Genomic DNA, 27,985 nt, shown 5'->3' on the forward strand with positions numbered 1-27,985 from the left:
GAACACCTCGGGTCCTTGGAAGAAAGTCATCAGTGTGTGACCTGTATCTGGATGATTTGGGAGTCTGTGTAATATGAGTGATCGTGGGGGGAAAGGGAGGAGAAGGGAGGAGGTTGAAAGATTGTAGAAGGTGGTTGGTTCAGGGCCCAGTCAGAGGACCTGGCTGTCTGTCTCAACTCCTGAGATAATTCTTCAGATGAAAGCCTGCAGCCATACGTGTCGCCCCTACCTAATTAACCATGTCTCCTACTGGAAATACGAAAGTAATGCGTTGTGAAACTGATGTGTGTGTGTGTAACATTAAATAATGCAGACGCGGGATTAGTGATATGTACATGTTAGGGTGGCTACCTTGGAGATATGGAAATACTGACCCTCACCCATTCTCTCCAGAGTAATATGAAGGGGGGGGGGGGTCAAATGGATGGTCTGATCTTCATAACCGTTGCTCAAGCTAAACATCTGCTGAGCACGTGAGAAATGTAAATGTTGTAACGAGCCACATAAAGTCCTGCTAGCAGCATCTTTATCGGTCCCACTTCCTGTTTGTTTACTCCACAAAAAAACGTTCCATGTGAAATCATACAAACTGCAAGCCGCTGTCACAATCATAGAAGCTAAATAATGTGTTTTCATCTAAGGTAAAAATGTGTTTGCTATGTAATTACCATGTAAATGCACAGTTTTAGCGACGCTCAAATGTAAAGTCGGACTCCTCGGTGGTATCGTCTCAGCGTGATGCTCATCATGTGTTTGTGGTCTATCACCCAACTATTGTCCTTAAAACAATTGACCAAAAAAAAATAGAGTACAGAGAATGGAGGGGCCCAGTCACTCAGTAACCCAGTGCAAGGGATCATTGAAAGTTAGTGCTGCCCTATAGTCTTATAATTGGGTATCGATGGCCAGTGATTCCCTCCATTTCATCTCCTTCCACATGGGCGAGCCTCTGGAACTCCCAGACAATCTAATTGGAACCCCCGCTGAGCAGGTAGGGCCATGGAACAAGAGGGGAGAGAGGGTGAGATGGGAGAGAGGGGAATGGGAGAGAGTTTAATCATTGACTCCTTCTACCCATCCTGTCTCAATTGGACAAACTTCCCAGGACAACGAGAGAGAGAGAGAGAGAGAGAGAGAGAGAGAGAGAGAGAGAGAGAGAGAGAGAGAGAGAGAGAGAGAGAGAGAGAGAGAGAGAGAGAGAGAGAGAGAGAGAGAGAAGTGTACATTTGATCTGGTGTATGAACTGCTGAAATCAGTTCAAGCCGACTGAACTTTTTCTGAAAAAAAAAACATCGACTTACAACAACATGCCATGCAAAACATGTCTCAATGTATTCCCAGAAATCTGTGTCCACCCTCCACAGTACTACATTCGATGCTTCGCAGGTCTGCCCTTAAGCCCAGGTCACAGTTCACCAGTTGTAACACAGAATACATTCCTCACCACACATTTCACAATACCTTAGGCCTGATAGGAGAGTTATCCAGTCAGTCATTCTATTGTTCAGTTTAGACCTCTGGTCATACAGCAGCCATCTGGACAGGCTAGTCTGGGCAAGCCATCATGGGTCAACCCCAATTCCTTCCCTTTACTCCATCTCTTCTTTTTTGCATTAGTTACAACTGAATTGTGATCAATGACCTAGAGCCATTGGCATCCCCCACCTAACCCCATCCTCTCCTCCTCTCTCTCCATCCTCTCCTCCTCCTCACTCTCCATCCTCTCCTCCTCCTCTATCTCCCTCCTCTCCTCCTCCTCTCTCTCCATCCTCTCCTACTCCTCTCCTCCTCCTCTCTCTCCATCCTCTCCTCCTCCTCTCCTCCTCCTCTCTCTCCATCCTCTCCTCCTCCTCTCTCTCCCTCCTCTCCTCCTCCTCTCTCTCCATCCTGTCCTCCTCCTCTCTCTCCATCCTCTCCTCCTCTATAGCGTTTGGCCGAGTGTGGTGGACTCTGAGAGAACAGGTGGACATAAGCCAGAGGAGACATCGAGAGCCAGCCCAATCCCAGCCAGGAGAAACATGCCAGGGCCAGCCAGACAGCGGTTGTGTCCCAAACGGCACCCTTTTCACTTTATAGTGCACTTCTTTTGACCAGAGCCCTATGGGCTCTGGTCAAAAATAGTGCACTTTAAAGTGGTTAGGGTGACATTTGAGACTCAGCCAGAGCCAGCTTGGCCACAAACAGGGGTCAGGCAGGGCCAGGCGTCACATAAATCAACCTGACGTGTTCACCCAGGCCTGCCCACGCCCTGTGCCAGGGCCTACCCGCGGCCTGCACCCGTGCCCACCCCGCACCCACCAGGCCCACACCCCACTGGCTCCTGGGCTATTTCCATGCCTGGTTCAGGGGTGGATTTGGAACGGGTCAGCTGATCGGGTTCCAGGGCCCCGGTCAGAAAGTCTCCAAGTGCCTTCTGCCTTTACAGTCTCCCATGCCAAGGAGTGTGGAGGGAGGCTGGTCCTAACACAAAAGCAAACTGAACAGAGAGAGAGTGTGTTATTGTTTGAGTGGGTCTCAGAAGTATTTTGATGACCATGTGTATTTGAATGGCAACGTGGACCTAGCTAAGAATTGTTAATAAACTCCTCAGCTAGGAGAGCGGAGTATTTTTAAGATGATATTCGTCTGTCCTTTACAAGACAATTCTGTATTAAGGATAACTGTGTAGCATCGCCATATAGACATTCAGGCAATAATATTCTCATCTGTCCAAACATAGCTAATTAATTAGCCTGTTAATTTCTGTTTCAGATAGCCATGTGCAACTGATAACGATAACCTTAAATCAGTTTGTTTGTTTAGCGATCACTTTGCTACGGGCTTTTGAGGATGCAATGTGCCATTATTCAATTAACGGAGCAATCTCCTTTTGATAAATGGAATTGTATTTGATGTAGTATAGATTTTTTAGCGGTTGTGTGGCTAAATGATTATGACCTTTCTGCGTCTGAAATTATGATTATATGAATATTTCCCGAGAAGTGTTTAATTGCTATTTACTACCCAATGTGGTTTTGTAGCATTGCCGTAACTGAGGTGAGGAACGTTGAACAGTTATTTCCTCAAAATGGATTAAATCAGGAAACAGTGTGCTCTCCTTCCAAACCTTGTCACATAATAATGTCATAATTCCTAAAGGACCTTTTATCTATTTTAGAAGTTATCTTAGGGAAGTTTTCATTAATGCCTTTTCCATTTTATTCAAAAATTCATTATGTTTCACTAATCTCCAGAGTGGATAAAAAAGACTTAAATCCTTAATAAAAATCATTTTCACCAAGTGTCTATGAAACGTGCACTTGTTAAATTTACACTCCATGCCAATAAACTATTGATATCTTACTTCTTCAAAGTTGCTCTGGCACCTGGGACTGTTGGGGAAAATAGAAAGAATTCCTGGAAAGAAAAAAAAGAAAGAGGGGCAAATTAAATTGCAGTCTTCAACTCTTCTGTTTAGGATTAAAAGTGAATTCTAATTTGCGTTCGGAGTCCCAGACCATTGCATCATGGCGCAGTTGTCTGTGAAGAGATGATAGAACACTCAATGCACTGGTTTTCTTAATTGGAATAGCAGTCCTAGACATATTGCTGAGATTATCCGTCCAGCAGAACAAACTCACAGCAACAGAGGGAACTTTGTTTTCCTCAACAGGTCTGACACTTCTCGACATTTCCACTTGAAAGTAGTGTATCATTTCTCACCAACTTTTAGCTGTACTCCATTGTGTCCTTCAGAAAGCAGCCACTCAGACAGTGTAGGAAAGAGAACGGCACAAATGAAACAAACTCAGAACTGGCCAATGATACTGTATCCTATGTCAAAATCTGCTTTATACACACAGGCAGAAAGAGTGTGTGTGTGTCTGCATGCATGTATGAATATATGTGTGTGTCTCGCTCTCTCTCTCTCTCTCTCTGTGTGTTTGCGTGCAGCAGTGTGTGTCTGTGAGATGTGGGGGTGGGGGTGTAGATGTGAGATTAGCTGGAGGGCATTCAATTCCACGCCACTGACCTTACTCTGGCCTCTGCGCTCGCGGCCCCATGCCATTAGTGCGCCGGAGAGGCTTTTAAACGAAATCTAATCTCGTCTGCATCTGATCTGTCCACTTCAGAGCGCTGGAAGCCCTGGTTTAACAGCACACATCCTCACTGCCTGTATCCTGTTCTACATGCGTTCAATACCCACCCACCCACACACACACACACACACACACACACACACACACACACACACACACACACACACACACACACACACACACACACACACACACACACACACACACACACACACACACACACACACACACACACACACACACACAGAGAGAGACCCACACAGACACAGAGGTGCATGCGCACTCACACATGCACAGACAGGTGAACATTCACGCACGCACACACACAAACACACACACACACCCTACGCACCCCTCCACATCCACAATAGAGCCATCTCTGTAACCAACCCCCAGCAACAGGTAGTGCCTGGCGGCTGTAATTTCATTCAGAGCAGCTATAGCCAGCCCCCTCCCCTCTCCCCTCCATGCAGTACCCTAGTGGCTTGCTGCTCGATCTTTATATTGTATTCTATCACTTTTTTAGGAGAGGTAGGGAGAAGGGGTATTGCTTGCACATTAGCCTATGTTGCCCTGAACCATCAGTATTTGAAACACATCTTTAAATAGATATCTGAACTCTACATAACACAATACATTGGTTGTACGTGTAAAAAAGAAAAAAAATTGTAATGTTCATGAAGAATTGGAAGGATGCCGTTATCCTTATACAGTGAGGACCAACTATACCTGACGACTCTATCTAGATGAAGTTGAACCCTATTTAGGTATTAGAGGCTACTTCCAGCTACAGTATAACAATGAAACGATACACAAAAAACACTACACAGCCAACTTCCAAAACAAGTACTCCGACAACAAAATAACATTTGCATAATACATCTCCATCAAAAGCCATACATTCAGGGTCGCTAATTCCCTCTATCTCCATAGAAATCGGACACAATTTAAATCTGACTGTGTAAGATCATATTCATTTTAAACCAAATAGCAAAGCTTCTGTAAATAGTGACTAAATATGTAGATAACATCAATAGTAGATATTCTTTCAATCGAATCCCCTCTGACCTTTCTGCGTCTGAAATGGGACCCTATTCCCTATACAGTGCACTACTTTCGACCAGAGCCCTAGGGGTCCCCGTCTAAAGGAGTGCACTATATAGTGAATAGGGTGCCATTTGGGACGAACTCCATCTCTCATTAATTTTAACGGTATGACTCAAGCCGCGCTGACGATACGTCCCATATCTCCACAAATCTTGTGAGATAATGACACTGAAGTTAAAAGACGTTACAAAAGTTAAATGATGTTATCAAGACCATCTCAAAGAAAACCATCTCAAACAATAACTCAGCCCCTTCTCAACTCCGAGGAAGGAAAAAGAACAACACACAGTAAGAACTTCTAGGGTTCTAGGGTTCTAGAGCGAGGCGCTAGACTAAATTTAGCGCCAGCAGACTGCCTGACTCTGTGAGTAGCAGAGTTTCACTCAGTGACTTTGGCTGGAGTTTTGGTGACAGAAACAGGAGTTGTCCTGTGTGTCCCAAATGACACTGTATTCCCTACATAGGGCACTACTTTTGACCAGGCCCATAGGGCTCTGGTCAAAAGTAGTGCACTATAAAGGGAATAGGGTGCCATTTGGGATGCAACCTTGTCCCTGAACTCTCCAGCCAGCCAGCCTGTGGATAATTAAGATGTAATATTCTAGCATGATCGATCGCCACTGACCAGGATCAATAGGCAAGAGAGATGAGGAGAGAAGAGGGGTTTGAGTGGCATGGGGAGTGATCTGGTTGACAGGAAGAAGGAGGTCACCCAACACGAGACAACGGCTGCGGACAAGGCAGGGAGGGAGACAGAGGGTGGGATGGATAGGAGAGAGAGAAAAAAAAAGTAGAAAGAATGTACATTATGAATTATACTGTATATCTCATTATCCAATTAATTTAAGTAAACATCTTTAACTTTACATCAAATTACTTTTTAAATGTTTTGGACACGTCAAATATATTCGGGGCGCAATGCTTCCCAAAATATCACACTCAACAACACATCCAGTCTAAATAATAGATCTGTATTTACATGTTGACTAGCGAGCCTATATCGACGTGTCCTACAAGTCAATACGCACGGCGTTCCTCCTTTCCTTCGATCAGTGTAATTTCCCATTCAGTCTGCCTCCTTGACCTGCACCCAGCCATTTCACCACAGCCTCCTTCCACCAGCCAGTCAGCCTGCCCCTTTATTTCCAAACCATTACACTGTTCTGCTCAGATGAAGCACATCCATATATTCTTAAAGGGCTGGTTTAACTTAATCATTAGGTTAACAAGCTCCCTGCCCTCTAAATGATGATCCGCTGAATTGGAGGGATTTGTTCTGGAAGGTGAGCCAATAACGGGATGGGCACAAAAAGGCGGGAGAGACACACCGCTCTTCGTCTCGAATACAACTGGGAAAGAATAATCAGGGAAATGGCTTTGCATATTTAATCACTGTGAAGAGAGGGAGGTAGAGAAACACACCCGCATGGACACACTTAAGACACTCACATAGAAACACACACACACGCGCGCACACACGTAAACGCGCACGCAAACACACCAGTTTAGAAAGATATTTGTAGTGTCTATTGTACTAACCACAAACAAGCTGTGATAATCAAATATCAAAAAACTTTAAGAGTATGTCTTTGCTGCAGAGACCATGGAATTGTAAAAGACTAATTCCAGTTCTATGGCAGAGACAATCTCGAACAACTCTTACCATTTAAAGGGTCCCTGATATCAAATGGCTAATTGCCTTTATTACCTTCAACGCTCCAACCAATATATTATGCAAATAGGCTAAGACGTGCCTGGTTTCGTAGACAACAGTATGTTGTTGTTGTTTTTGTCTGATACCACTGACTCATACATGTTTTCTTAAAGGCCATCTGCTCCACATGTATGACCTGCTCCGAAAGGCATGTATGTGCTAATTCATTATCATAGCTGGAGAAGCAATTATTCCACTGTGTGTTTTTTCTTCTCCTCTTCCCTTCAGTGGCACTTGAATATCCTTCATTAGCTTTGATGTGCTAGAGAGTGCATGGGGGTCCTAAAAGAGTGTCAATCCACATCTGTCCGTACTGTTGCTCAGACAGACCGGAGAGGAGAGAGGAGAGGAGCTGGGCATGCACAGTGAAGACTAGTGTTCAGAGGCCATCTGCTGACACACACACACGCCGCTGTCGCTGCGACACGACACGCCGTCTGTGTTTAGAACTGCGTCTCAATGTACACACATACAGGCACACACACAGAGTGTACACGAACATGCACACACACACACACACACACACACACACACACACACACACACACACACACACACACACACACACACACACACACACACACACACACACACACACACACACACACACACACACACACACACACACACACACACACACACACACAGCCATGTCTGCCAGGTGATGTCAGAGGAAGGCCGAACAAATTGTCAAAGATTCCAGCCACCCAATCCATAGACTGCTCTACCGCATGGCAAGCTGTACCAGAGCACCAAGTCTGAAGCCAACAGGACCCTGAACAGCTTCTACCCCCAAGCCATAAGACTGCTAAACAAGGACTGCTACATAGCTAATCAAATGGCTCCCTGGACTACCTGCATTGACCCTTTTTTTAACTAACCCTCTCAACTGAGTGAATTTGTGTTAAAATGTTAACATTTAGACAGTGTTTCTATAACCTTATAGAGAACAGAAAATGAACACTGGCTGTGTTAAATTCACTATACACTGGACTGAACCACTAGGCATTTCACTATACACTGGACTGGACCACTAGGCATTTCACTATACACTGGACTGAACCACTAGGCATTTCACTATACACTGGACTGAACCACTAGGCATTTCACTATACACTGGAGTGAACTAATAGGCATTTAGGCACTACTCTGGAGTGAAATATACAATGCACTCACTCTATTGTGGGGTAAAAAATATCACACAATTTCACTCTACAGTGGAGTTAAATATAATGAAATGGTGTATGGTGGAAAGCCTCATTTGCATACAGTATTTTCCAGGGTGCCTTTTCATTTTGAGTTAATTGTAAAGTTACCACCCATGACTGTATTTGTGTGTGTGACAGAGAAATGGTTGTGGTATTATTTCCTTTGATGAACGGCCTGTGACTTTCACCAATTGAGTTCCTAGGTGAATGTCATCGTTAAATTGAAACTGTACGACAATATACATAACATATATCATAAGGGCTTACTTGGATGGTTTATTTTGACCCTAACTCAGTGGTGTTAGGAAACTCCTGGTTTACAGGTCACCTCAGGCCTGCAAGCAACATTATGCTGTCTTGCGTAGTGATGTGTAATTCCTAATGGAATCCAAACAGAGTTAGGATATCCAACAGTTGGAATTTTAATCCACCCGCTACCCAAAAACAAAGCTTTGGACATCATTGAGCACGTGCTTGGGATGAAGTGATACAGGCATTGGCACACTGCTTTGAAGTACACTGCTTCGACGCATGCCTCGGAACTCCAGTATCAAACGTAGCGAACATTCATTTTAATGATAGTATTTGCCCAGGTACTCACTTGGTGTAAGCCACAGGCCTTTAAAGGGAAATCATTCTAGTGATGGGAAACTGAGGCTTTCTGAAGGCTTCAGGGAACTTTCATAAAATTGTACTGAAAAACAGATCATAACTCGCTGCTTCATTATTAGTTCACATTGCAAATGAGTGACATCTGCTAGTCGGCAATAAATAGCAGCGTGTGATTATTTGGTGTTTTTTCTCCACTGTTTTCTTTCCCACAGCCACAGTATAAGTCGTTGACGCTCGTAGCCAATAATCAGTTGGAATACCAGGTTTGCATCTTCAGTAATGCTTCCCTTTAAGTCCACTATTTTTCAAAAATGGAATCTATGGCATTGTTTAGGATGCTTTAGACAGAACCTTATACTATAATAAATAAATAAAAATATTTGAACAACAGTGCAGCAACGTCCCTGCAACAACGTCCCTGCAACAACGTCCCTGCAACAACGTCCCTGCAACAACGTCCCTGCAACAACGTCCCTGCAACAACATCCCTGCAACAACGTCCCTGCAACAACGTCCCTGCAACAACATCCCTGCAACAACGTCCCTGCAACAACGTCCCTGCAACAACGTCCCTGCAACAACGTCCCTGCAACAACGTCCCTGCAGTCCCTGCAACAACGTCCCTGCAACAACGTCCCTGCAACAACGTCCCTGCAATCCCTGCAACAACTTCCCTGCAACAACGTCCCTGCAACAACGTCCCTGCAACAACATCCCTGCAACAACGTCCCTGCAACAACGTCCCTGCAACAACGTCCCTGCAGTACCTGCAACAACGTCCCTGCAACAACGTCCCTGCAACAACGTCCCTGCAACAACGTCCCTGCAACAACGTCCCTGCAACAACGTCCTTGCAACAACGTCCCTGCAACAACGTCCCTGCAGTCCGTGCAACAATGTCCCTGCAGTCCATGCAACAACGTCCCTGCAACAACGTCTCTGCAGTACATGCAACAACGTCCCTGCAGTCCCTGCAACAACGTCCCTGCAACAACGTCTCTGCAGTCCCTGCAACAACAGCCCTGCAGTCCCTGCAACAACGTCCCTGCAGTCCCTGCAACAACGTCCCTGCAACAACGTCCCTGCAACAACGTCCCTGCAGTCCCTGCAACAATGTCCCTGAATGTTCCATAGTACCCCACACTTCCCGCTAAGCTACCAGTCAGGTGAAACTACATGTACAAAATCCCAACTATATTTGTAAGAACGGTTTCCAGTAGAGGTTGGTGTTTGAAAGCAGTATGGAATTGAAGAAAGCACCAGAACCAAGGTGAAATCAGTGGGATCTCCCATTTTGCAACACATTGTTTGAAAAAGCGTGCCTGGGAGCTCCGGTATCTAACGTAACAGCCCTAAAGAATTCAATGACCATGTCTCTAATCACAGTTTTTATGCGCGCAAAGTCAAACCTTATCCAAAAAAATCACGACAGCTTTAATGGAAACGTCCGACATGGTGGAATCTTTTTGTGTCTGTAAAATGTATTGTGTGAGAAATGGCGGCGGAAGCGCCTTTATGCCAAAATATATGACCCGTTCCATGAAACTAGACGTATGTCCTACGTCACTACATAACAGGAGAGGCATTTGAAAGAAAACATTTTTTTTTAAATCAAAAAGCTTTTTTTTTGGCATAACTGCTTCTGGAACATTTGAACTTTCATGTGCCTTAATAAAAAATGTGTATGCCATCTGTAAAAACGAATAAAATTGTTAAATTACCAGCCTAGTTGGTTTAGCCACAGAAAAAGGCAGGACTCTTCCCGCTAGCCATGATTGGCTGAGATAATGGATGTGCTGGACATGCTGAGAGATGAGTTTGGATTGGTCTGTCATGTAGGATGCTTCTGTCTTTAACATGAGCTGCTCAGTATGTGTATATAATCTTTTCTACAGTGCCTTTTTAAAAATATCATGAAGAGCTTGCTACTGCTCTCAACATTGCTGCCCTGAATTCCACAGGCGCTATCGACAAAGATAATTGGGAAAAAGTTGTGATGAACTACTTTCTGGAGGACGATCGTGCCATGCTGGCTCTCTCTGCCTCTGAAAATGAATTAGACGATGAGGAAATCCCTTATTTAGGTCAAAACATTTTCATTAAACCTGACATTGTAGAGTATTTTAATGACATTGATGGGGAAGAAATGGCAATCAACAGTATTGTTTTCACAGAAGAAGTTGACCGAGTTTTGAAATCAGTGGAATGCCTGGTGGAAGCAGAGTATGATTGCAAATGTGTTGGGAGTCAAAACTATAGCACAGAAGGCTGGATTACAAACTAAGGGCAACCATGGCATCCATGACAGAGAGGGAGAAGCATTCATCCATGTATACTGATAAGAGTCTAGCTACATTTTTAGATATGATACATTTCTAAATTTGAAAAGAAAAACATACTATTAGCTAGCTTACATTAGCTGGCTGGCTGGCTAGCTAACGTTACATGTATGAGCTGTGTAGCAATATTATTTGTATCTCAGGAAGTTTGCATTGCTAGTTATACCCTAATGTTAGCTAGCTAGCTAACATTGAACCTAATTGGTTAGCTAAGTGCAACCATGGCATCCATGACAGAGAGGGGGAAGCATCCATTCATGTATACGGGTAAGATATTAGACTTTACTGATTTTGTCAGAAAGTTGTTTTCATTGCAAGTTAAAGCAGACTGTGAGCTATCTAGCTAACATTAGCTGGCTGGTTCGCTAGCTAATGCTACGTGTAGTAATGTTATTTGTATCTCAGAAATCCATTTGTATTGGTAGTATAGCCTAATGTTTGCTATCTAGCTAACATTGAACCCAGTTAGTTAGCTTTAGCTACCTGCAGATTTGTGCATGGTAGTATGGGTTGGGATTATGGGTCTAAACTAAAGACTTCACTGTGCCACTAACCATTCCACTGTACCGTGTACACCTACTGTATCCTGTGCATGTGACAAATAAACTGTGACTTGATTTGTTGTAGTGTGTGTTTACCACAGACCGTAATGTGAAGAAAAACATGACCTGCACCAAAGTCAGATGAGGACTAGATCAAGTGTATTTTTACTACTACTTTTTGCTACTACTTTCACCATTTTTATTCTTAACCTTTGTTGTTTACTGCACTACTTTACTCACTCTGTTTAGCACATGGCTGTACTGCTCCACATATATTGCTGCTACAGCTCAGTCTATTATCTATCCTGCTGCCTAGTCACTTTACTCCTACCTGTATGTACACAGTTACCTCAATTACCTCGTACCCCTGCACATCGACTCGGTACTGGTACTCCCCTGTATATAGACATGTTTACATGTTTACTCATTATTGTTATTCGTTATTCACTATGTATTTATTCCGTATGTCGCTATTTCATTTTTATCTCATCTATTTTATCTTTAACTCTGCGTTGTTGGAAAAGGACCTGTAAGTAAGCATTTTACTGTTAGTCTACATGTGTTGTTTACGAAGCATTTTACATATAACATTTGATTTGATTTACAGCCTTCAGGCCTTTGTGGGAGTCAGAGGGGCCAGGCAGTCAGGTCCATGAATCCTGTGGTACTCTCTCTCCCTGTTCACAACGTCAGGGTCAAATTACTGTCAACACTGGAGTGTAGATTACTAGCTTTACTTCATTCCCAAGGTTATATGTGTACTGTAGGGTTCCTAACTGAGTGTGTACCCTATAATTTCATTAAAGTCTCTCAAATCTGTTTTCTAGAACAGTTTCAGTATGTGTAATAATGAACTAAATTGAATGAAAGGCATTTCTTCGAATCGAGTCAAGTGTTGATTCATCTTGTATGATAATGGTAAAATCTTAACATCTATGCACGTGCAACATACAACTGTTCTGCGGGAGCCTGTGGTCATGCAGCAGTAGCACATGTGTATTCTATACAGAGGGGAACACCCTAAATGTTTGGAGAACATGACAATACTGAACTACTAGTTACCGCTATGGATGTGACGACGAGGAATTGACGAAAGCTCATAAACGATTTCTGCCACACAACTTAATCCTGGGGAAAAATCAAGAATGATGTACTGTATGTGCATGTATATATGTACTATGTATGTGAGTACATACATGAATCAACACACAAAGGAGTGTGTTGTGTCTGGCGATGGCGGTATGAAGGAAATGTACAGGATGTTGGGAGAATGGTGGGGCTTCTGTTTAGAAATGTCTTCTGGTCGCCATACACTGTGCAGCTGAACAAACAATAGCCCATTTTAATGTTCTACCTAGCCTGCTCCCCCCCACCACCACCACCACCACCAACACATGCATATTCATGGTGGAGGGAGGGAGCCGCGACGGCTTGCCTTGCCAGTGACATGGGGGTGCAGCGGGGATGAGGCGCGCTTGTCGGAGTGTGTCACGTTTCCAGACCAGCGAATTTTTTTGATTAAAGTCCCTTATCCGTTTTATCATGCATATCCTCTCTCTGATTAAAGTGATCTGAGGCTGACACTCACAATGTCAGAGGGAACTGGGGAGCACCTCCCTCCCTACCCCTCTCTCCCTCCTGCTCCCACCCGCCTACCTCCCTCTGGAGCATGCCTGGAATCTGTAATCCCAGCCGAACACTGACACTATACTGACGTCCGATGAACCTATAGACATCCTAAACAAACAGAAAAGGAGACAAAGACTACATCTGCACCAGTAGGCATCCAAAACACACAATAGTATCATACCAGAGCTTATATGCCTAACATACTGTACCTACAGCCTTTGCCTATAGGCACCCCAAACATACATACAGTGCAGGTATTCTTGCATACAAGCATCTGCACCTATAGTATAAGCATCCCAAATAGACAGTTTAACACAAAAGATCCATAAAGACACCCCAACCCATCTTAAATCTGCAGCTCAGAGATGCCAACACTACCTACCCTGTAAAGGGGTTCAAGTGAATTTGACAGTAGTTTACAGACAGCTCGGTGCCACGTAAAATTTGGTATTTCATATTACAGTACACCTACTGTAATATAAATATGATATCAATGCAAGTACTCTGTAATGACATACAGTACGATACCACAAAAATGACTGTATTACGGATCGATAATCCAGAAGCCATGGATTACAGGCAACATTCGCACTGAGCTAAACGGCAGAGCTGCAGCATTCAAGGAGCGGGACTCTAACCCGGAAGCTTATAAGAAATCCCGCTATGCCCTCCGAAGAACCACCAAACAGGCAAAGAGTCAATAGACGAATAAGAATTAATCGTACTACAGCGGCTCCGACGCTCGTCGGATGTGGAAGGGCATGCAAACTATTACTGACTACAAAGGGAAGCACAGCCAAGAGCTGCCCAGTGACACGAGCCTACCAGATGAGCTAAATTACTTCTATGCTTGCTCGAGGCAAGTAACACTGAAACATGCATGAGAGCATCAGCTGTTCTGGACGACTGTGTGACCACGCTCTCCACAACTGATGTAAGATCATTAAACAGGTCAACATTCACAAGGCCGCAGAGCCAGACGGATTACCAGGACGTGTACTCAGAGCATGCTCTGACCAACTGGCAAGTGTCTTCACTGACATTTTCAACCTCTCCCTGTCTGAGTCTGTAATAGCAACATGTTTCAAGCAGACCTCCATAGTCCCTGTGCCCAAGAACAGTAACACTAACTCGCATCAACACCATTATCCCAGAAACCCTAGACCCACTCCAATTTGCATACCGCCCTAACAGATCCACAGATCCACTCCACACTGCCCTTTCACACCTGGACAAAAGGAACACATATATGAGAATGCTATTGACTACAGCTCAGCGTTCAACACCATAGTGCTCTCAAAGCTCATCACTAAGCTAAGGACCCTGGGACTAAACACCTCCCTCTACAACTGGATCCGGGACTTCCTGACAGGGTGCACCCAGGTGGTAAGGGCAGGTAACAACGCATCCGCCACGCTGATCCTCAACACGGGGGTCCCTCAGGGGTGCGTGTTCAGTCCTTTCCTGTACTCCCTGTTCACTCTTGACTGCACGGCCAGGCACGACTTCAATACCATCATTAAGTTTGGCGATGACACAACTGTGGTATGCCTGATCACCGACAACGACGAGATAGACTATAGGGAGGAGGTCAGAGACCTGTCGGTGCCAGGACAACAACCTCTCCCTCAACATGATCAAGAAAAAGGAGATGATTTGGGACTACAGGAAAAAGAGGACCGAGCTTGCCCCCATTCTCATCGACGGAGCTGTAGTGGAGCACGTTGAGAGCTCCTTGGTGTCCACATCACCAACAAACTAGCATGTTCCAAGCACACCAAGCCAGTTGTGAAGAGGGCACGGCAAAACCTATTCCCCCTCAGGAGACTGAAAATATGTGTCATGGGTTCTCAGATCCTCAAAAGGTTCTACAGCTGTACCATTGAGAACATCCTGACCAGTTGAAACTGGACCTGGTTTGGCAACTGCTCGGTCTCCGACCGCAATGCACTGCAGGACCTAGTGCGTACTGCCCAGTACATCACTGGGGCCATGCTTCCTGCCATCCAGGATGTCTATACTAGGCGGTGTCATTGCATTGCCTCCTCCTGTGTTAAACTGCTGCTACTCTCTGTTATTATCTATGCATAGTCACTTTAATAACTCTACCTACATGTACATATTACCTCAACTAACCAGTGCTTCCGCACATTGACTCTGTACCGGTACCCCCTGTATATAGCCTGGCAATTGTTATTTTACTTCTCTTTAATTATTTGTTACTTTTATTTCTTATTCTAATTTATTTATGTTATTCTTTAAACTGCATTGTTGGTTAGGGCTTGTAAGTAAGCATTTCACTGTAATGTCTACACCTGTTGTATTCGGCACATGTGACAAATAAAATTTGATTTGATATAAATACCTGGATTTCTGCATAAATTGGTCATACAATTTGATCTCATCTTCATCCAAGTCACAGCAATAGACCAACACAGTCTGCTTAAACTAATAACACACACAGAATTATACGTTTTCATTTGAGGGGGAATAGGTTTTGCCGTGCCCTCTTCACAACTGGCTTGGTGTGCTTGGAACATGCTAGTTTGTTGGTGTTGTGGACACCAAGGAGCTCTCAACGTGCTCCACTACAGCTCCGTCGATGAGAACGGGGGCGAGCTCGGTCCTCTTTTTCCTGTAGTCCCAAATCATCTCCTTTTTCTTGATCACGTTGAGGGAGAGGTTGTTGTCCTGGCATAACACTGCCAGGTCACTGACCGCCTCCCTGTAGGCTGTCTCATCATCTCCTGTGATCAGGCCTACCACCGTTGCGTCGTCAGCAAACATGATGATGGTGTTGGAGTCATGCATGGCCATGCAGTCGTGGGTGACTATGGAATACAGGAGGGGACTAAGCGCACACCCATGTGGGCCCCCCATGTTGAGGGTCAAGGTGGTGGAAGTGATGTTGCCTACCCTCACCACCTGGGGTCGACCCATCAGGAAGTCCAGGTTCCAGTAGAAGAGGGAGGTGTTAAATCCCAGGGTCCCAAGCTTGGCAATGAGCTTGGAGGGGACTATGGTGTTGAACGCTGAGCTGTAGTCAATGAACAGCATTCTCACATAGGTATGCCTCTTATCTAGGAGGGTGAGGGCAGTGTTGAGTGCAATTGAGATTGCATTTTCTATGGATCTGTTGGGGAGGTATGGCTGTATGCAAATTGGAGTTGTTCTAGGGAGTCTGGGATAATGGAGTTGATGTGTGCCATAACCTGCCTTTCAAAGCACTTCATGATTACAGATGTGAGTGCTAGAGGGCGGTAGTCATTGTGGCAGGTAGCCTTGGAGTTCTTGGGAACAGGAATGATGGTGGTCAGCTTTAGGGGTTGGGAATTACAGACTTGGACAAGATTGTGGTTGAAAATGACTATGAATATACCTGCCAGGTGTTCTGCGTATGCTCGGAGAATGAGCCCTGGAATACTGTCCGGCTCGCAGAGGTCATAATGGGACTTCTTGTACTTGTTTGTGTCCTCAGCCATAGCCTCGGGTTGACTGTGAAAGCCCTGTGTGCAGTAGCCCTATCCTATAACTTAGCACCAACCTCAGTGTTAATCCAGGGCTTTTGATTGGGGAGGCATTGAACCATCACTGTGGGGACATTGCCGGTTTTGTATTTTCTAATGAAGCTGGTGACAGAGGGGGTTAGGTCGTCGATGCTATCGGTAGAGTCCCGGAACATATTCCAATCAGCGCTAGCAAAGCAGTCCTGTATGACATCCTCCGATTCGGAGGACCATTTCTCTTAGGAGCACTTCAGGGGCACTTCCTGTTTGAGCTTCTGCTGGTAGACAAGATCCAGGAGTCATGATCTGATTGGTCAAAGAGGGAACAAGGGACGGCATTGTATGCTTGCTTGTGGGTTGAGTAACTGTAGTATAGGACTTTATCACCCCTAGTAGCTAAAGAGACGTGTTGATGGAAGTTGGACATCACGTGTCTTAATGATGCATAATTAAAATCACCGGCAACAAGGAAAGTAGCCTTTGGGTGCATGGTTTCCTGCTTGTTTAGATTATAGCTTCGTACAGTTCGTTAAGTTCCAGCTTGTTGTTTTTCTTGTCCTGAGGTGGAATATATACATCAGTCCCGGTAATAGCTGACATGCACGATCGTGGGTCATCCATCTTATTATCCAGTGACTCGCCAATGAAACTGAGAGAAGAGGTGGCCGGTTTTCCCTTCATTTTAGTCTCGCCAGTACTCCAACCTCCCCCTGACTCTTTTTTTTCTGGAGTTTCCTCTTGGGTAGCCTGAAAACTGGGTCGAAATTACAAAAAATTATAAAAATTAAGATAAAAAAACAATTTCTGCAGGAGTCTACACTTTTCAATGTGAAATTAATTTTATGCTTAGTGTAAAGCCTTATTTTATATCTCCCAGAGTGCCTTGCTTTTCAGGTGACTTGTAAAATTACCACCCATGACCGTATTTGTTAGTGACAGAGACATGGTTGTTGCAGTCTCTATTTTAGCTTGTCATTGTGGCCTTCACCAAGTGCAATCCTAAGTGAATATGTGACCCACTGTCTCATTTAAGTGTTATTTTCCTAAATTTGTGCTGACTCGGAGCTTTGAAACGGCTCATCATGCGCTGTGGTTGGAGGAAACATGAGGAAGTAATAAGGCTTTTGTAAATGTATTATCCCATTTCGGTGAAAAAGGCATTCAATCATTTTGATCTGATTTTCACACTTGCTCTACATTAATCCTTGGGAAACATTTTTAGAAAATGAATAGTTTCACCAAATTGCCCAAATGGATTCTCTGAACATTACAGTATTTAACGGCCGATTGTTCTATAACAAAGATAAACTTCCACATTGAACAGCTCTGTTCTTTGTTCACACCCATGTAGCACCTTTCACACCCTCTAGACCCACCCATCTCTTGAAGAATTCACATTGGAACACATGCGCATGTGGCTATGTGCTAACGGTAGTAGCCTGCAATCAAGGTAAAACCTAAACTTAAAAACAATATCTGGACCGAGGCCTACAGTGCCTTCAGAAAGTATTCAGACCCCTTGACTTTTTCCACATTTTGTTACGCTAAAGCCTTGTTCTAAAATGAATTAAATAAAACATGTTTACTTGGCAATGTACACACAATAAGAAAACTGAAAATACCTTATTTACTTCTGTATTCGGACCCTTTGCTGTGAGACACGAAATTGAGCTCAGGTGCGTCCTGTTTCCATTGGTCATCCTTGAGATTGACGTTGGTCATCCTTGATTGGAGTCCTCCTGTGGTAAATTCAATTGATTGGACAGGATTTGGAAAGGCACACGCCTGTCTATATATGGTCCCACAATTGACGGTGCATGTCAGAGCAAAACCCAAGCCTTGAGGTCGAAGGAATTGTCCGTAGAGTGACGCGACAGGATTCTGTCGAGGCACAGATTTGGGGAAAGGTACCAAAAAATATCTGCTGCATTGAAGGTCCACAGTGGCCTTCACCATTCTTTAACGGAAGAAGTTTGGAACAACCAAGACTCTTCCTAGAGCTGGCCGCCCGGCCAAACTGATCAATCGGTGGATAAGGGCCTTGGCCAGGGAGTTGACCAAGAACCGGATAGTCACGCTGACAGAGCTCTAGAGTTCCTCTGTGGAGATGGTAGAACCTTCCAGAAGGACAACCATCTCTGTAGCACTCCACCAATCAGGCTTTTATGGTAGAGTGGCTAGAGAGAAGCCACTCTTCAGTAAAAGAGACATGACAGCCCACTTGGAGTTTGCCAAATGGCAACGACAGACTTTCAGACCATGAGAAACAATATTCTCTGGTCTGCTGAAACCAAGATTGAGCTCTTTGGCTGAATGGGCTCCCGAGTGGTGCAGTGTTTTAAGACACGTCTCATTGCAAGCGGTGTCACTGCAGTATCTGGTTCAAATCCAAGTTACATCACATCTGGCTGTGATTGGGAGTCCCACAGGGCGGTGCACAATTGTCCCAGCGTTGTCTGGTTTTGTCTGGGGTAGATAAGAATGTAAATTAGAATTTGTTCTTAATTGAATGATTTGCCTAGTCAAATAAAGGTAAAATAAAAAAAATGCCAATCGTCATGTCTGGAGGAAACCTGGCACCATCCCTATGGTGAAGCATGGCAGTGGCAGCATCATGATGTGTGGATGTTTTTCAGAAGCAGAGACTGAGAGACTAGTCAGCATCAAGGCAAAGATGAACAGAGCAAAGTACAGAGAGATTATTGATGCTCCAGAGTGCTCTGGACCTCAGAATGGGGCAAAGGATCACCTTCCAACAGGACAATGACTCTAAGCACACAGCCAAGAAAATGCAGAGTGGCTTCGGGACAAGTCTCTGAATGTCATTGGTCAGGGAGCCAGAGCCCAGACTTCAACCCAATCGAACATCTCTGGCAAGACCTAAACATAGCTGTGCAGAATCGCTCCCCATCCAACCTGACAGAGCTTGAGAGGATCTGCAGAGAAGAATGGGAGAAACTCCCAAATACCCAAGAAGACTCGATGCTGTAATCGCTGCCAAAGGTGTTTCAGCAAAGTACTGAGTAAAGGGTCTGAATACTTATGTAAATATAATATTTCCAATTTTTTATTTTAATAAATTAGCAAAAAAATGTTAACCTGTTTTTGCTTTGTCATTATGGGGCTGCTTCATATGATTCTATGCAGGTACTGAAGTCATTTGTGTAATAGGTTGAAATGATCAAATTGTAATTTCAAAACAATATACCTATGTGATTATCGGCTGTTAACAATCGTCCCACTGCAAATATGATTAGTATTTTCCTTCAATACTGTGTAGATTGATGAGGGGGGGGGATTATTGAATCTATTTTAGAATAAGGTTGTAACGTAACAAAATGTGGAAGAAGTCAAGGGGTCTGAATACTTTCCAGAGGTGCTGTATATCATAAGATCCTTTGAGTAACTTTGGCCTGAGAGCATATTTTTGTCCTTTTGCCCATGGCCTTTTCATTGCAAGAGTCCTGATCTTCTCAAACTTGACCAAGAACCCGGGTTTGCCGGGTTGTGTCCAGTCCGGGGGATACTTTCACATCTCTGGGAGGAAGGACGTCAATATTGCACAGTAGCTGAAACCTGGTTCCATCTGAGTGAAAGCTCCATGGCCATGACAACACCAGGCTCCAGACAATTAAAGCTGTAAAGGAGGAAAGCAGACAAAAATAGACAAGACATGAAAACATTGCATACCAGCAATAACATGCATTAACCCCCAAGTCCAAGCAATAAGCTTAAAGTACAAATACATAATACCTGACGTGTTACTTGTTCAACCTCGATCATCTCCTTGTAATTGTGGTGGAGGCAGGTTTATGCTGAAGACAATATCTAAATATATTTTCTTTTATTAACATTTTTATTTCACCTTTATTTAGCCGGGTAGGCAAGTTGAGAGCAAGTTCTCATTTACAACTGCGACCTGGCCAAGAATAAAGCAAAGCAGTTCGACACACAACAACACAGAGTTACACATGGAATAAACAAAACATATTGTCAATAATACAGTTGAAGAAAATCTATATACAGTGTGTACAAATGAGGTAAGAAAAGGGAGGTAAGGCAATATCCAGAAACATTGGTTAAAACATTAATTGATTAATGTCCTATAGCTTTTGTTTTTGCCTGTTAACCGCTCCTAAAATCCCCTGTACACACTTAACCTTCTTCCAGCCTAACAATGGCAATGCAGACACAAGATAACTTGCTAGATTTAGCAAACATTTATCTTCAGAATTACCAGCTGGCTAGATGTAAATGGTATTCATCTAGCGAGCCAGCTAATTGAACATACAAAAAAACTACATTGAAATCTATAATCCAATCGCTAGCTAGCTATTTAGCTATCATTTCAATGTAGCATGTGTTCCTGTAACGTAACATGGGGTTTGCAGTGGCACATTTCTGTAGCTAGTAAGTTAAACATGAGAAACTGGCAAACATGAAAAAGATGATCATCCTGTCATGCATGCCTTAGCACATCAGCAATCAACATTAACAGCAGAATGCAACATGCCAGCTCAGCTAGCTGTCTTAATGCAAGCTATATCAGTACCTGTATGCAACTGTCTAGTTAGCTAGCTATATAGCTAACAATGGAAAACCTTTCCATACAGTTGAGACATGTAGCTATCTTGGCATTTTAACCTTTAACGGTGTATGGATTATGATGATTAATTACAAACTGAAACACATTCAAAAGAATATCTCCCACTTGGTTTCAGCCAGTCCAGACTGCCTTAGCCACAGAAGACAGAGCTGTGTTGATACCAGCAACTGTGTTCAGGACAACACTGATATTGAATGCTGTAGCCACACTTTGCATGTAGTCCATAATGAAAATATTAGTCAATCTAATGGATTTAAAAAATATATATCTGCACTATTAGAGAGCAGGACGAGCCATTTGACAGAGAAGCCTTGAGCAGCAGAATGGACTCTCTTTCTCGTGAATGTCCCAGCCCCTTCAGTATCTCAACCAATCATGTCTAGGCAAGATTCTGTATATTCTCTGTGTCTAAACAGCTTTGTGATTTTACATTTTATTTACATTTACAGATTACATACACGTTTTATTAATGCATATGATAGTTCAAATCTCCAAGAAGGCATTTCTGGAAAAAAAGGATTTTACTGATGTCACGAGTGTTGTTGGAAGTAGACCAAAGTGCAGCGTGGAGAGCGTACATATTCCTTTTATTTATAGAAAATGTAGCCAAGAAAACGAACGTGCCGCTTAACTTCAGCTATAATGCCTCTAACAAAGTCAACTACCCACACTGAAGGAGGGCAAAAGAGCTACCTAAGTATGATTCCCAATCAGAGACAATGATAGACAGCTGTCCCTGATTGAGAACCACACCCGGCCAAAATAATAGACATAAAGAAACATAGAAAACAAAACATAGAATGCCCACCCCCACATCAAACCCTGACCTAACCAAATAGAGAAATAAAACGTCTCTCTAAGGTCAGTGACAACTGAGAAAAAAATGTGTATTTTATTGTATTGAATGTATTACATTCAAATGCCTCTCCTGTGATCTAGTGTGGTGCGACATGCATCCAGCTGTCTGTAATGGGTCACATATGTCGTCATTAAAATGTAATTACTCAACACAAGTATTTAATAAGCACTTATTTTGAGGGCCTAGGTTTACCTTAATACACTAGCACAAAAGTAACGTTTCATGCCTGCAAATCGCATTATGCCAGCAAAATGATGTGTAATTCCTATTTCAATCAAATGTATTTATAAAGTCCTTCTTACATCAGCTGATGTTACAAAATGCTGTGCAGAAACCCAGCCTAAAACTCCAAACAGCAAGCAATGTAGGTGTAGAAGCATTTGAATTAAGCCAGAATGGGTTATTCAACATTCGGAATTTACATTCACCTGCAACCTCCATTACAGCCAACTTGATGGAGGTATCCTAAACTATTAGACTACCTAAACCACCTCAGTAACGGGTGAAATAAATCCATGTAACATATTTGTTAGTTTAGAAAAATGTATTTATATTTGAGTACCATACATTAAGATTAATGAATCAGTCAATACAAAAACATAGATATTGAAACAAACAATTCTTTAAAAAAATATCTGCAATAGAGTATGCTGAGAAATATGATAATGACGGGCATGGTTTAGGTTTAACACTGGTTAATAACGGCAACACTGGGGTTCTTTTACACCAATAACTGTTCATGTAACATTTACAGAGTTTAATTGAACACCGGAATCAACCATTAGAAATGTCACACTGAAAAATCAACACTAGGCAACACTGTGCATATGTTTAGTGTAGGAACATGTACTCTTGATGTATTGTTCGACGTTATGGCACAATATTTACTAATACCAGATCCATTACTAATAGTAAAGTGCAGTAGGTCTAGTTTTTATAACTCTCTCTGTGGCGCTCTGTGCCGATCAATGATGCTATCTTGCAACAATATTAGTTGTTCTTATAAGGATAAACATAACTCAGTGAAAGCATGTGTACTGTAATGTTTTCAGTCCCTGACAATCCAATGGGGGGGCAGAAATACAGCAGGAGGCTTATAGAATGTCACCCCGTGACTAAAGGATAAATGTGGGGTGTACTGGGAGCCACAGAGTGGGTGTGGTGGTCTCTCTCTCTTTTTTGCTCTCTCTCTCTCTCTCTCTCTCTCTCTCTCTCTCTCTCTCTCTCTCTCTCTCTCTCTCTCTCTCTCTCTCTCTCTCTCTCTCTCTCTCTCTCTCTCTCTCTCTCTCTCTCTCTCTCTCTCTCTCTCACATGCACGCGCACACAGCACACACACACACACACACTGATGAAACAGCTGGTCCAGACACAGCCGAGTCCATCCAATCGGAAATAGTAATTAATGGCATTAGAATATCGCACAGTTTGGTGCCATTGAGGGACTGGATGACTTTAAAATGTGTAAATCCACAAACTTATCTCACCTAGCGACGGGTGGCTTTCCACCCCTCAACTAAATCGATTAATTATCTCAAGGCCTATTGCTGTCACTCCTCACCACATGGATATCAGATAGACAGATATACTCTTCCTTCACTGCTGATTACAATATGTATGCATTAGAATGCTTATGAATATGGATCAGAGATAATGATAGAGAGGCATATGCGTGTGTCTGTTATTGATATTGAGGATTATAAGGGGATTCCATCCTTGTATGAATTACAGAGTAAAGACTGATTTCTTCTTTTATATTCTTCTCTTCAGTCGTCAGACATTTGTTTGTGTTTGAATCAGTGCTTTTGTGGCCCATTGACAAGCAAAGATGTGAAAAACCCTTCGCTCTTAGAACAGTATTCCGATACTATGCTTTATTTCTAACAGGAAATGCCTCCATTGACATTGCAGAGGAAAAATACACAAAGGCGACTACAGTATGCTGTTGAGGTAAAGTACAGAATATGTGCAACACCGTTATATTCTACAATGGAACAAATCAGTAGATATTTAGACAACCAATAAGACAACATGAAAAAAATAACAAAACAACAAAAGTTGTCCAAAATCCATAAAATGGGAAGAGCATGCAGGGATCTCAGGGGTAAGTATTAGTTGTCACCCATGATCAAATGGTACAGCTGTGGAGGAAGCAACTACAGAGTGCCTCACCAGCAAAGAAAAAGTCCAGATTTAATTCTGATACCGAGAAATAGAATTTCAAAGCTGGGTGTCTTATCGTTGGCATGTCCCTTTGCCAGACTGATTTCCCTAGCAAAAGCCTGTCAGTGCTATTATGTTGAACATGGAACCAATTTACTGCACCAGCTAAACAGGGTTACTGGCGCTCTTGTACCCCCTAAATGTTTGAAGTTATCACAGAGGGGAAAAAAATAGCATTTTGAATGTTTGGGTGGAGGGAGCGGGTTGGGACAGGTTGGACGGAGCGACTGTAATTGAAAAGTATCAATCAAAAACAAGGCCAGGGCCAGCAGGGGAAGGCTATTATGTTAACCCAGCAGCCGGAGCAGTGGAGAGAGAGAGCCCAAATGCATTTCCTTTGTATTTGTAATGCACTCATGCTCTCCAGGCCCTAAGCCCTAAGACCCTAGCAACGGACGGCGGGGAGAAAGCACACATATCTCTGCACAAACGGGGACAGGGAAGGGGACGGCTTTTGGATTATCAAATGGAGCATGTGGTCATTACAGACCTGTTTTGTGATGCTATCTGGACAGGGAGATAAGACGCTTCGGACAGTCAGACGTTTCCAATTTCTATACATAAGAGATGAAGACCTGGTGGGATAGGTTAGCCTTATATTTCCACCATCCACTTTCTTCCCCTTCTTAACCTAACACTGCCCGCACTGTATATAACAAGCGTCCTTTCTAATGTTCACTATAGGGTGCCTGACCTGCTCTAGGTAAAAAGACAGGTTCACTTACACATGGTGTGTTTGCACAGTGTGAGCTAAGCATGTAGTCAAGAGTTTTGTGTAGTACTTTACAGCGGAGAGGTGTGTACACTGTGAATGTGGAAACTAAACTAATGTTTCATTGCCACCACATACATTGGATATACCATACAATACATATCGCACTTCTTGGATGAAAATGAAAGTTGAAGTTAAGTGGTTTTGCTAAAGTACCGATACAAGCTCAATATATACCCTTCTGTAAATCTTTGTTTTAAAAAGACCCTCACTCATAGACGCAGATGTAAGACTTAAATGAATGACCAGTGGTTTTATTTCCTACATTCCTATTTTAAAGGGAACGACCACAGTTCAGAACAAACACACTACAGAGGATTGTACCATCCTTGTTGTATTCTAGACACCTCTCAATATTATCTGATTACCTTCGCAAGCAGTCACAGACAACAGAAGGATATATTCAAATAGGCTATTCCTCTAACGGTCAGTGCACAATATCCTCTATTCATGGGAAAAGGATATTGCTCAGCCATTGGAATTCCCCGGTGACTCCTTTTTTTCTCCTAGGGATTTAGAATAAATTCCTCGATACATTAACATATAAGAAAGTACAAATGACATACAGTACAGCCAGTGGTTTCACCAAATAGCCCTCTGTTAAAGATAGTATTAAGTCAAGGTCAAAGCTGGAGCCCCAGAATTATTCCCTTCTGATGCAAACTGTGGGTCCTCATGTATTAAAATACATTGTTTTACAAGTTTTTATCTCTTAGAAAATGGGACACCAGTGAGATCCTCTCAGCCAATTTCCTTTGCTACTGTCACGCCATATGAGAATAAGAGGATACATTTCAATATTCAGTATATGCTTGAATTTACACCCAGAGAAGGGTAGAAACAGTGCTCAGTGGTACAGATATAATATGGTGTTTGCACTGTTAACGTTTAATTATCTTATCTCAGTCATCATATGCTGTATCTATAAGTCTATGCTAGGTAAAGCGCCGCCCTTATCTCAGTTCACTGGTCACAATAACAACACCCACCCGTAGCACACATCCAGCAGGTATATCTCACTGATCATCCCCAAAGCCAACACCTCATTTGGCCGCCTTTCCTTCCAGTTCTCTGCTGCCAGAGACTGGAACGAATTTCAAAAATCGCTGAAGTTGGAGACTTTTATTTCCCCCACCAACTTTAAACATCAACTATCTGAGCAGCTAACATAGTCCATCTGTAAATAGCCCACCCAATCTACTACCTACCTCATCCCCATACTGTTTTTATTTATTTACTTTTCTGCTCTTTTGCACACCAGTATCTCTACTTGCACATCATCATCTGCTCATTTATAACTCCAGTGTTAATTTGGTAAATTGTAACTATTTGCTCCTATGACCTTTTTATTGCCTACCTCCTCTTGCCTTTTGCACACACTGTATATAGACTTTATTTTTTCTACTGTGTCATTGATTTGTTTATTTTGTTATTGGCTTGTTTATGGTTTACTCCATGTGTAACTCTGTGTTGTTGTCTGTGTCACACTGCTTTGCTTTATCTTGGCCAGGTCGCGGTTGCAAACGAGAACTTGTTCTCAACTAGCCTATCTGGTTAAATAAAGGTGAAATAAAAAATAATAAAAAATGTGCTGTTATCACCATTGAGGAAGAAGATGCAGAAGAGATTTTGGTTAAACTTCTCATTACAAATCAGTCCATAATAGTAGATGATTCAGGGGTAATGGCGTAAACTCAGCTTTCTGTTTTACATTTGTCCACATGACACCACACGTATCATCCCTTCACCTTCAATCTCATCCTGACGTTCCAAGACTGTGAGCAGTGGTCCATCCCATCCCTCTGTCCATCCATCCATCCATCTCTTTTGGGCTATCTGTCTCTCCATTCATTACTGACATGCCTCCGTGTTGAGCCCCATTTCCGCCCTCAGACACACAAGCACACGCACAAACTCACACACACACAAACACCCCCCCCCCCACCCCCTCCCCCAAACCCACCCCATCCCCTAAAAAAAAACAGGGCGGAAGGCAAGGTTTTTAATTCAAATTTCATGTGGGGGCGCCGCGGCCCGTAAGCTCACTCAGCAGTCACTGGAGTCTAAAGTGACTCTGGGGAGCCCTCTCACAGTTCTATATGCAAATAGGCCTGCACCTGGGCAGTGGAGCAGCCCTGCTGAGAGGTTACTTATGCAAATCTGATTGAGTGAGAGCATATTGCCAGAGCGCACACACAGCCCCTCCTCAGACACCGGCAGTTATATTTCACAGGGACTCAGGACGCCATGTTCCCACCGAATGGAGAGAGAGAGAGAGAGGGGTGGGAAGGGAGGAAGTGAGAGTGATACAGATAGAGAGTGTGGAAGAGAGAGAGGACAGGAATATAAAAGGAAGAGGTAGAAAGAAAGAGAAATGAACGGAGAACGGTGGAGGACGAAAGATGAAGTGAGAGAAATGACAGAAGGAGACAAGGAGAGAAGAGAGAATAAAATGAGGGAGAGAAAGAAAGGAGGGCTGGAGAAATGAGAGAAGGGGAATGACTCAATGCCAACTATTTTAAAACATGCGGGCAGGTTTTGATTAACATCTCCTTCTCCTTCACCCCCACTCCTCCCTGTTTTCCTCCCTCTTTCCCCCCATGCCCTGCTGGCATTAACAGTGTCTCGGGGGCAGAAGGGGGTTGAGGGGGGTGAGAATGACACGGGGTCTGGGTAATTTCCTATGCACATTTTGTAAATGGACTGAAATCTCAATATGTCCAACACCTTCTCTTCCTCTGAGGCTGGCATTAACCCGGTGATTAAGTGGTAGAGCTTGGCTGCAGCTCAAT

This window comes from Oncorhynchus gorbuscha, linkage group LG17, assembly GCF_021184085.1.
Source record: "Oncorhynchus gorbuscha isolate QuinsamMale2020 ecotype Even-year linkage group LG17, OgorEven_v1.0, whole genome shotgun sequence".
Taxonomy (NCBI): Eukaryota; Metazoa; Chordata; class Actinopteri; order Salmoniformes; family Salmonidae; genus Oncorhynchus; species Oncorhynchus gorbuscha.